The sequence below is a fragment of the Micrasema longulum genome, unplaced genomic scaffold (genome assembly GCF_059751315.1).
Source record: "Micrasema longulum isolate JH-2025_06_02 unplaced genomic scaffold, ASM5975131v1 h1tg001430l, whole genome shotgun sequence".
Classification (NCBI taxonomy): domain Eukaryota; kingdom Metazoa; phylum Arthropoda; class Insecta; order Trichoptera; family Brachycentridae; genus Micrasema; species Micrasema longulum.
In genome coordinates this window covers 10,309-20,616 of record NW_028278616.1, presented here as the reverse complement: position 1 = coordinate 20,616, position 10,308 = coordinate 10,309, and positions in this window count along the sequence as shown.

Below are 10,308 nucleotides of genomic sequence, written 5' to 3'. Positions count from 1 at the left end.
GCAAATTTTGACTACCTACATATATGCACAATGCCCACTACGCGGCTAAATGATCAGCGCGTTTGCTTACCACGCAAGAGGCCGGGGGTTCGATTTTGACAAGAAATATTTTTTTATAAAAAGAGTTTTCTACGACAGACGGCGGGATCCACCGGTGTAAATAAAAAGCAATTTGAGTTAAGGCTCTACTGTGGTATTCGCAGTACGTGTCAAGGTCCCCCGCCTCTCCTTCAGGGCATTCGTGACGGTAGACTGTTGCGTCTTTCTCAGACCTTAATGTTTGTTATAAAATCAAACCGACTATCTAATATTATTCTTCAGAACTTACTTTCAAACCTTAAAGGCTAAGCATTTTAAGTTTTAGTGAGGTGCTGAAATTTGAATCCATGTACAAATGTTGAATTTTCAAAAATGGTTTTTCAATTTCAATTTTATTTATTCAGTTATATGTACATTTCAAAATGGAATATCTTAATTCAAACATATAGAAACAATTCAAATAATAAGGTGAATAAAAAAATAAGGTATTTATAAAAATAACACATAATCATACATAATATCCAGAGAATAATACGTTAAAAAAGTAAGAGAATCTTTTAACGAAAAACTCCCTAAAAACGTAAAAACACTCCCTTAAAACGTAAAAAATGTCAATGTCCAAAGTAATATTATTTGACATAGAGATAGCTCTTCCAACAAGCATAACCATTGGCAGGTTGGTCTTGTATATTATAATGTGTAACAGTCTATGCTGACGCTGTCTAAGGTAATTATCCGGAACATAAAAGTTCATGCTCCGCAAAATTTCAGGGTTGTCAATAATACCAAAAAATCGAAAGAAGTGCGTAGTTAAATACACATTCCTTCTGGTCTTCAAACTGCTGTAACCAAGCATACCCTGGAGGAACTCAGTGGGATAAAGCTATGATTCTATGTAAAGTGAGCTGCTCAATTAAATGTGAGAGTATTTTTTTTTATACCTGACCTACACAGATCAACCGGTCTCTTTGTGTTATTAAAAGATTTTATATGTCATCTTTGTCTTAAACTTAATTGACTCTCTCTCAGTGTTTCATTCCTTACATATTCTTTCTGGAAAGCTTTTTTTCTGAAACAAAGCTCCCATCATTTGGTAGACTTCTTTTATTTTCTTATTTCTCACAAACGAAAAACTTCCACCTCAGAGATTCGCAAACTTTTTATCTTTTGTTTATTTTTACGGAACGCATTTGCTTTTTATATCAGCTTTGCTGTCTGTTTTAGTGGCCTGTATGTTCCAAGGAAAAAATACTGCTTTGTATTCCAAACCTCAAAGATTTTTTCACAAAACTCGTACATTTTTCTGGGGTTAAAAAATTGGAAATTGAATACTATTTTCTTGGCTTTCTGCGCACTAGAATTGTGAAGAAATCTTTTTTTTATAGTTATGTCTCCGACAAATAACTTCACGCTTTGAATTTTTTACTGTATTTAACGATATCATTCAATTTCAACAACACAAAACAACATAAAATTTGCTTAAAACTTTTCCTTTGCAAATATTGTGTAGGATTGTGGATGTTTCAATTTAACCTGGGAAAATAGGAGTATCTTTTTTTAACGTTACTGACGTTTAATTATTTGAGAGTTACTTTGAAATTCCTATACTTTTTAGTTATAACCACTCCCTTTTAATAATTTTATAAAACAACGTATTTCGGTATTTTTTAAGGTAATAAATAAATTTATTTTTGAGACCGTATCCACATTTCTTTTAAGCGTATTTTCTTGTGTCAAGCACTAGAGTTCCAAGTTTAACTCATGGTGAAATAATTAATATTACATTTGGTTTTACTCAAGCCTAGAAATTATGTTTTGAATTTCACTTTTGTAATTGGGCCTTTTGGCAAATAATGGTTCAAGCACTAATTTAAATAAATATAATTAAAAAATTATATGCATATTTCATAGACTATGCCAAAGCTTTTGGCAAAGTACGTCACCAAGAACTTCTAGAAATTTTAAAAATAAACAACCTAGATTCTAGAGATATAAGGATAATTAGTAACCTATACTGGCATCAAAAAGCTGCAGTGAAGGTGGATGAGGAATTGATATCGGATATAGAAATATGTCGAGGAGTCCGGCAAGGATGCATTCTGTCTCTTCTCCTTTTTAATATGTACTTGGAAGCCATTTTTAGAAATGAAATTACAAACGGCATTAGCATAAATGGACAAATTATAAACAATATCCGATACGCGGATGATACTGTCCTTCTAGCAGATAGTATGGAAAGCCTGCAACTATTATTGGACAAAGTTTACACGGCAAGTTTGAATAAAGGGCTAAAGATGAATATTTCTAAGACTAAATGTATGGTTATTCGGAAAAAGCCACAAACTTTCCCAATGACTTTAAAACTTGGAGCGCAGTTTATTGAGCAAGTTCATCAATATAAATATTAAGAATGCTGGCTGAATGATACATGGGATCACTCGCAAGAGATCAAAGTCAGAATAGAGGTGGCGCGAGACTGCTTTTTCAGGATGCGTGACCTTCTTTGCAGTAGAGACTTTAATTTAGACCTCCGAATGCGCATTACTCGATGTTACGTCTTCTCGGTACTTTTTTACGGCGTCGAAACGTGGACACTCACCCAAAACACTTCAAAAAAGATCGAAGCCTTTGAAATGTGGGGCTACAGGAGGATATTAAAAATCTCCTGGGTGGAAAGAGTCCGAAACGATGATGTTCTCCGACGGATGGAAAAAGATAAAGAGGTACTGAAGACCATAAAGAAAAGAAAACTTGAGTACTTTAGGCATGTGATGAGAGGCGAAAAATATAAAATTTTACAAGTCATTCTACAGGGAAGGATTGGAGGGAGACGCAGTGCAGGTAGAAGGCGCATCTCTTGGCTTAAGAACTTGCGCGACTGGTTCCATTGCAGCACTCAGTCCGTGTTCAGGGCAGCTGCTAATAAAGTAAGAATCGCAATGATGATTTCCAACCTCCATCGGGGAGAGAAAGCATAAGAAGAAGAAGAAGAATAATTTTAAAAAAATTAACTCTTGCAAATCAAATTTTGCTAAAAACACTGATAAATTTAACAAAACACAATATAAAATACTTAACACGCAAGATCAAACATGTGAATTTCATGAAACAATCAGATAAATAATACGCTTAATTTAAATAAAGAATAATTTTTTTTTTTAGTAAAACTTATATTTGAAGCACTAACTTTATGGTTATTAATTATCATAAAATAAATAATAAACAACATAGTTTTTAGTCACATATTTTTTGTTTTTTTTCTACCAACCAAAGGTATACTTAGTTAAGTCCTTGATAATGAAGCTTGTCTAGCTTTGAAACCGGTCGTTGAAAAAATAGAAGAATAAGTCGTTAAATACAATGTTGTTACATTTAATATATATGGGGTTAATTAAGAATTAGTTAAGAGGTGATTTTATATCCAAGATTAAAAATAAAATTTCGTAAAACAGTGCAGAATTTGTGATTTAATCAAAAGTAAGTACCCATACTTTTATAGCTGTATATAAGGACCTTAATTCCATTTAATCTTCACATTCGTTTAAAAATGCCTTAACAAAGCGAAACTTTCTTCTTATTTTTTTTATTATCATATTGTGAAAACAAAATAAAATGTTCAGTAGACTCAAATCAGTGTTTTTTTTATATATAAAGTATAAATATGGTTTAAATTTATTGCAAAAGAGAAGGAACACATTTTTGAGAAGGGAATGGGGAAGTCTGGGCATTTACATGGCTTATGACCTGTCATTGGCAGTTTTAAGGGGCCACTTTACACACTGTGTAACATTTACCATTCTGCCCATGTTTGAACATCCACATTTCCTCAACTCTCTCTGTCGACTTTTGTGAAGTAAAAGAGCTGAAACCTTTATCACGTGGGTGAGATTCATCCGGCTGAACCAAATCACCTACTAGGCCTAGGGAGAAAATCCAGCCAGTCTGCAAGCATTTGGACATACTCAAACATTGTTGTATAAATATGGTGTTCAAAAAAATAAAGGCCAAATCAATTGATATATATAGCAAAGTTGTTTTACATTTATTTTATTTTTTATTAGAATAATCACTTTGATTTTACTCGGTATGCAAATATGACTTCTTGTGCGATTTATTTACTGAAGAAATATTGTTAAATGTATAAAATACATCGATCCGAATAAAATGATTCGTAAAACGCGTATTATAATTTTCCTTGTGATTTTAAGAGATAATGCGATTGTTATTAAAATAAATGGTTGTACGAATAAATGTTTGTATGAATTCAAAATTTAACTCCAAGACCTGATTTTTTGTCCACGCGTACAAACATATTTTCAAATAAACTCAATTCGCATAGTCGTGCAAACAATGGAAAAATTTCGGCATTCGGACCAAATAGTTAAACCAATTTTTGAAATGATATTTCGCTCCATTTGTTAAAGAGACAAAGCCAAGTGCAAAACACGCATTCGATTAGCCGGAATTTGTTGGTCGGGCATAGTTTTCAGTTTCCAATGTTTGGGAAACTAACTCACCCTCAGTCGACTTTTCATCCCCCGTAGCTATGGCAACGCCCGCCGCACAATTAAGCGCATCCATATATGTATACCGCCCGTTGGGGGTCGGAAAATTTACTTTTAGAGCTGTTTTATCTTCTAAACTATTGGAGTTTATGGTCTGAAAAGTCACGTTGAAGATTAAGATTTTATTTCATAAATATTTTTTAGAAATATTTTCTTATCGTTTTGTTTTAATAATCAGAAAACTTTTCATTTTTTGTTTTGATTTCACGACTATTGTATAAAAACATAAATTATTACTTTTAGCAAAAGTTTATTTAAAATTAATAATTAAACCACTAACATTTATACTTTTTATGTTAAGTGATATATTTACGTATAACATGGTTTATCTAAAATCACAAAAGTGAAAATAGTATGCCTACCTGTATCAAAATAGTCAAAATAGTTTCTTAGTCATCAAAGCATAAAAATAAATTTGAAATCTTACAAAATAACAAATTGTTAAAATTCATAATCTGTTAACATGTGTTAAGTGTCCAGGCCAGGTGATTTTACACAAAATAAATACGTTGTTGTATTAAAAGTTCATTTTATTTTAATTCTATTATTGCACAATTATTAATTTTCATGCCTTGACTTGCTAGAAAATTACGTGTTAGGTCGGGACTTTTATACTTGTATACATATGTTCGAAGTCGCAATTTCGCATCTACCGCTTGGAGCCCTCAATACAAAAAATACGTTAACCGAATTGAATCTTTACAATAAAAAAGTATATCTTATAGCATTTTTAGACGGTTGACTCTAAATACAGGTTTAGATGAATCTACAAACTTAACTAAACTCCAAACTCTCCAAACTCGCAGGAACATGGCTGATGCCATTTTTATGTATAAAACTTTAAATAAAATGATAGATTGCCCTAAGATTCTATCACATATTAATTTTTCCTAGTAACACTAGGAACGCAGACCAGAAACCATATCTATTTAAAATTTCAAAATAATCTTTTCAAAATTAATTTACAAATATAATCTACAATATGTGTAATCAGAAATTATATTGTATTGAAATAAATAACAAATCTTTAATTTACTTTAAAAATGAAATTTCCGAAAAAATTATGTTATGATGTTGCGGCTTGAATCCGCAGGCTATATTATGCAGATTATGTGCAGTTCTGTATGTAGGCACATAATACATGTACAATGTATGGTCAACAACTATAGTTGTATTTTATATTATAATGTGCAACTGTGTGGCCAATATTCAATAGTAGATTTATTTTTAATATGTATTACATTTGCATTGTAAGTAACATAAGTTGTGTACGATTAATCATTTTATGTTATGATTCGAGTCGGGTTGTGGTCCCGTGGATAGCGTTGCGGACTCACGGATCAGAGGTCCGAGGTTCGAGCCCCACTCTACCCCAATTTGATTTTCATTTTCTTATAGTGAGTTATTTACAACACGTTGAAAATGGACACCAAAATTGAAATATTTAGGCAAATTATAGAGAACTAATATTTCTTTTTCTTTAAAATAAAAAATGCATAATTTTTATGTGACAACATTTACAATAACAATATTATAAGAAGCCAATAATTAAACTGATATGTATCTATGGATTTATAAATGTCTAAATGTATAAATACTAAAATCAATACAAATATAGATTTATAAATAATGTCACTCATACACATTATACGCAGAATTCTTATAAAATTATATATAATTATAAAAAAACAACAAAGATAAAAATTTCATACACAAAAATTAGATAAATGTCTATTTGAATCATTGAAAAACCATCAAGGTGTTTCCAAACTCGTAATAACTAAAAAGCAAACAATTGTTTGAAATGGATTAATTGAAAATGTTTCCACAGTTTAAATATTCAATCAGTCTGAAGATGCCCATTAGAGGGTAAAATCGCTAATCGGTCAAATAAATAAGTAGAAATGTACCAAATATATTAAATGAACTTATATCACGATGGAATTGTATCAAGAATTGTCAGTAAATGATTTAAATCGATTAAAATATTTAAGTATCGAATAAAGCTTCCTTTAAATACAACAAACTTTTAAAATTTAATTAATTAAAATTTCCGACATGATTTAAACAAATATTTTCATATTTTTTAGCTAAATATAAGGCACTGCCATCATGGCAGAATTGTTGAAATGGCCAACTGTGAAACTAGCGTCGCGGATTCGATTCCCGCCAGGAAAAGAACAAAATCTCAGAAAGCCTTGCCCTACCTTGGCGGATTTATTTTTTTAATAAAAAAATATTATGCATACATTATTTCATAAATTCAACAATATTTTCACGGTATTCAAAATTTTTAAGACATGTAGTATGTTAATTGAAATCTTATACTTAACGGAGATCAATAGGTGGAAGAATTGATGAAATATGAATGTTCAAACATTCCAAATGATAAATGTTACACCGTGTGTAAAGTGGCCACTTAAACCAGTTAGTGAAGGGTTGCAAGCCCCGTAAATTATTAGATTTTAATATTTATTTCCCAAAAAAAGTTTTTTATGCTATTGTATTTTTAAAACTAATTCCTCTGTAATAATATGTATTGTGAAAAATAATTCAAATGAATTAATAGTTCATATTTGTTTTGATTGCACTTAAATGTTTTATTCCTGGAAATCTATAAAACAACTCCAACACATAAAGTAATAATGCATTCTACGAAACCTGAGTTCATTGTTCTTTGAAATAAATGTATTAATATAGATAAGTCCATTTCTGGAACGCAGGGGAATTTATTTTCTCCATAAGGATATGTTTTCCGATCATTGTATTTTGTAGGTAACTACCATAATGCATAGAACACGTAGCGCAAAATATTACCGCTTTGTTTTTCTTCGCTCACGATAGCGCACTAACCGCTGCATTTTATTTTATTTTTATTTATGTTATACACAGGACAAACATAATTTTATTTCATTAAAATCTGGTCCTTATTCGCTTGAATGAAATCAAATTATTTTTCCAATTGACTAAAAAAGGTAATGAGTAAAATAAAATGATGGACGCAAATTAAATTTACAAAAAAAGTACAATCTCAACTTTTTAATTTATTATTTAAATAAGGGTTTTAAATAAATGCACCCTTGCGGATTTATTGCTATAAGCAATATCTTCCAACCAATCAAAAGCAGACTGGTCAGAACTTGGTTATAATTTGAACGTTTACGTTTTTGGATTGTGAGAAAATATTTAGAGAAACAATTCATAAAGAGCTTTCTGCAGTCGAAATTCAAAGGGTCCTGCGTAAGTACTAATGAAAAGCCATACTAATTAATGTAACACAGGGTTATACCAGGGGTGCAGAAGACAATACAGGCGGCTTACCCTTCCTGACTGTAAATTCTGAACTTAGGTAACTTCCCGAATTCCGTTAGCTTTTAGCTTTGTAAGTGGTATGCGTTCCTGATCCATTTTAAAATGCAGAGTGCTTCAAGTGTACGTTATTATTTAGAATTTAAGCCGCTTGAGAAAACTGTGATTTATTAATTGTTTTTATTTTGTCTATTTATATATTGTATTCATCCAATATCGCAAGCAGAATTGTTTTCAGAAAAGTTTGGTGAATAATACGCAATAAAGATATTTGTTTATTTTTACTTTTACATTATTTGTATTATTTTTTTTTTTACACAATAATGTTCCCTCACTCCCGTCCCGTGCCGAGGGAAACATTTTACAAAATGTAAAACATGCCTTAGATTAGCTATTTAACAAAGTTCATATAATAATCACAATAAAAAACGTAATTAATCCAATTAATCTAATAATCATTAACATAATAAACAATTAAAAACTAAAATAATCATAAAAAAATGACCAATTTATTATAGACCAAAAGAACAAATTTCATAAAAAGTACACACATTTGACATATTTGGCTTGATCCACTCATCGATCTGTGTGCAACCCACCTCCACTATCCATTTCTTAATAGCAATTTTATATTGTGAGAATTTACTAATTTACCTTATGGATAATGGAAGTAGATTGTACACTTTAACCGAGTCGTAGGCCAATCCTCTTTGACTGAAGGTTGTATTTATTATTTTATTTTTTTGCAGCATCAGGGTGGAGTATCTAGTAACTCTTGTATTTGTTATGGAAGGTAGAGAATAACGTTTATGTGCGTATAGTTACAAAACTTTACATAAAGTTGTTTTATAAATTTTGCATTAAGATTTTCAAATATACCAAGGGAGCTAGTTCTGATTGGGACTCATAAGATAATTTTTATTAAAGATTTTTGTGCAATTATTATTTGCTATATCAGTGTGTCATTTTCACATCCTCATCCAATTATCCCATATTCCAAAACTGATTGAGTTATTGCGTAATATATTTTTACAAGTTCTTTTAGCCTTATTATATTTCTTATGGTTGTAAAAAAGTAAATATGCTTTTACTATTTATTTTTAAAATGTTCAATTTGATTAGTCCATATTAAATTCCCATCTATATAAATTCCGAAATATTTAATTGAATCTACTCTGTTCAACGATTTACAAATTCATTCTATATTCGGAATTTGGTAATTGTAATTGTAGCTGTGAATAGTTAAAGAAAAATTTGGATTTCACATAGTTTTGTTATTAATTTTAAATGTTATTTATTTTGTTTTCGGGTGATTTGGTGTTAGATAATTTGATTCTAACCATTTTTTACTAAGTTTAAGTCATTTTCAGCCTTATATAGGTAGGTATATTAAAAATAGTTACGATAAAATAAACAAAAAAAAATTTTCATGTGTTTATTTCATTCGGAAGATTTTTTAATTTTCTTTATAAAACGAAAAATATATATTTTTTTTTTTTCGGTTTAAATACATATACGTGAAAATATGTGGGTATCTACTGTTAGACAATATGTACAATATTTTGAAATTTTGCAATTACATAGTTATTAATAATATCATAGGCATCATAAGCATACTAGTATTGGCATAATTAATTTATACAAAATGTATTGGTAAACATAACTTAAATACACTTTTTGTATTTAAAGAGCATCTAGAAAGAAGAATTTCAAAACTTTATTTTGTAAATTAACGTTTATGCAATTGTAAAGTCAATCGTTTGAGTTAGGTACTATTGTTTCATTTGCATTATGTTAACTTTGCCTTTGTTGTATTAAATACGTCTGAAATACTTCGACCCGTTTATAACTCCTAACAAAGGTTAAATTCAGATCGAATATAATTGTAAAGTACAATTTAGTCCATCTTTGAATATTCAGAAATATTATGGCGATTTTATTCGAGTCGCCAGACAGGTCCAATATAATTAAATTTTCAGAACAAAAAATCACTTGCGTAATCCGATGAAAGAATTTCGAGGAACTACAATAAGAAATAACTAAATTTTAATCGTCGTTTAATTAAAATTGATCGAATTTGAAACTTTTGACATATTTAAGAATTCCTTTAATAACTTGACTTGGAATAAGACTTAGTCATCCAAGTTTAAATTTCTTTAGAAAAGTCTTAATCACTCTAATTAAACAGCCAAGTCTCTTAGTGAAGCGATCTGAAATGGTTCGTACATTTTACAATAAATCAATTAGGCGAGTCGAACTTTTATTTATGAAGAAGCTCATTAATTATTTTTCACGTTAAGTAAGACAGATTCGACAGCTTTCAATTGGTGGCGCTTTATTATTAATTTGATAATGGCTTTCGATAAAAAAGAGTAAAAGGAAGCGGGGCGGAGTA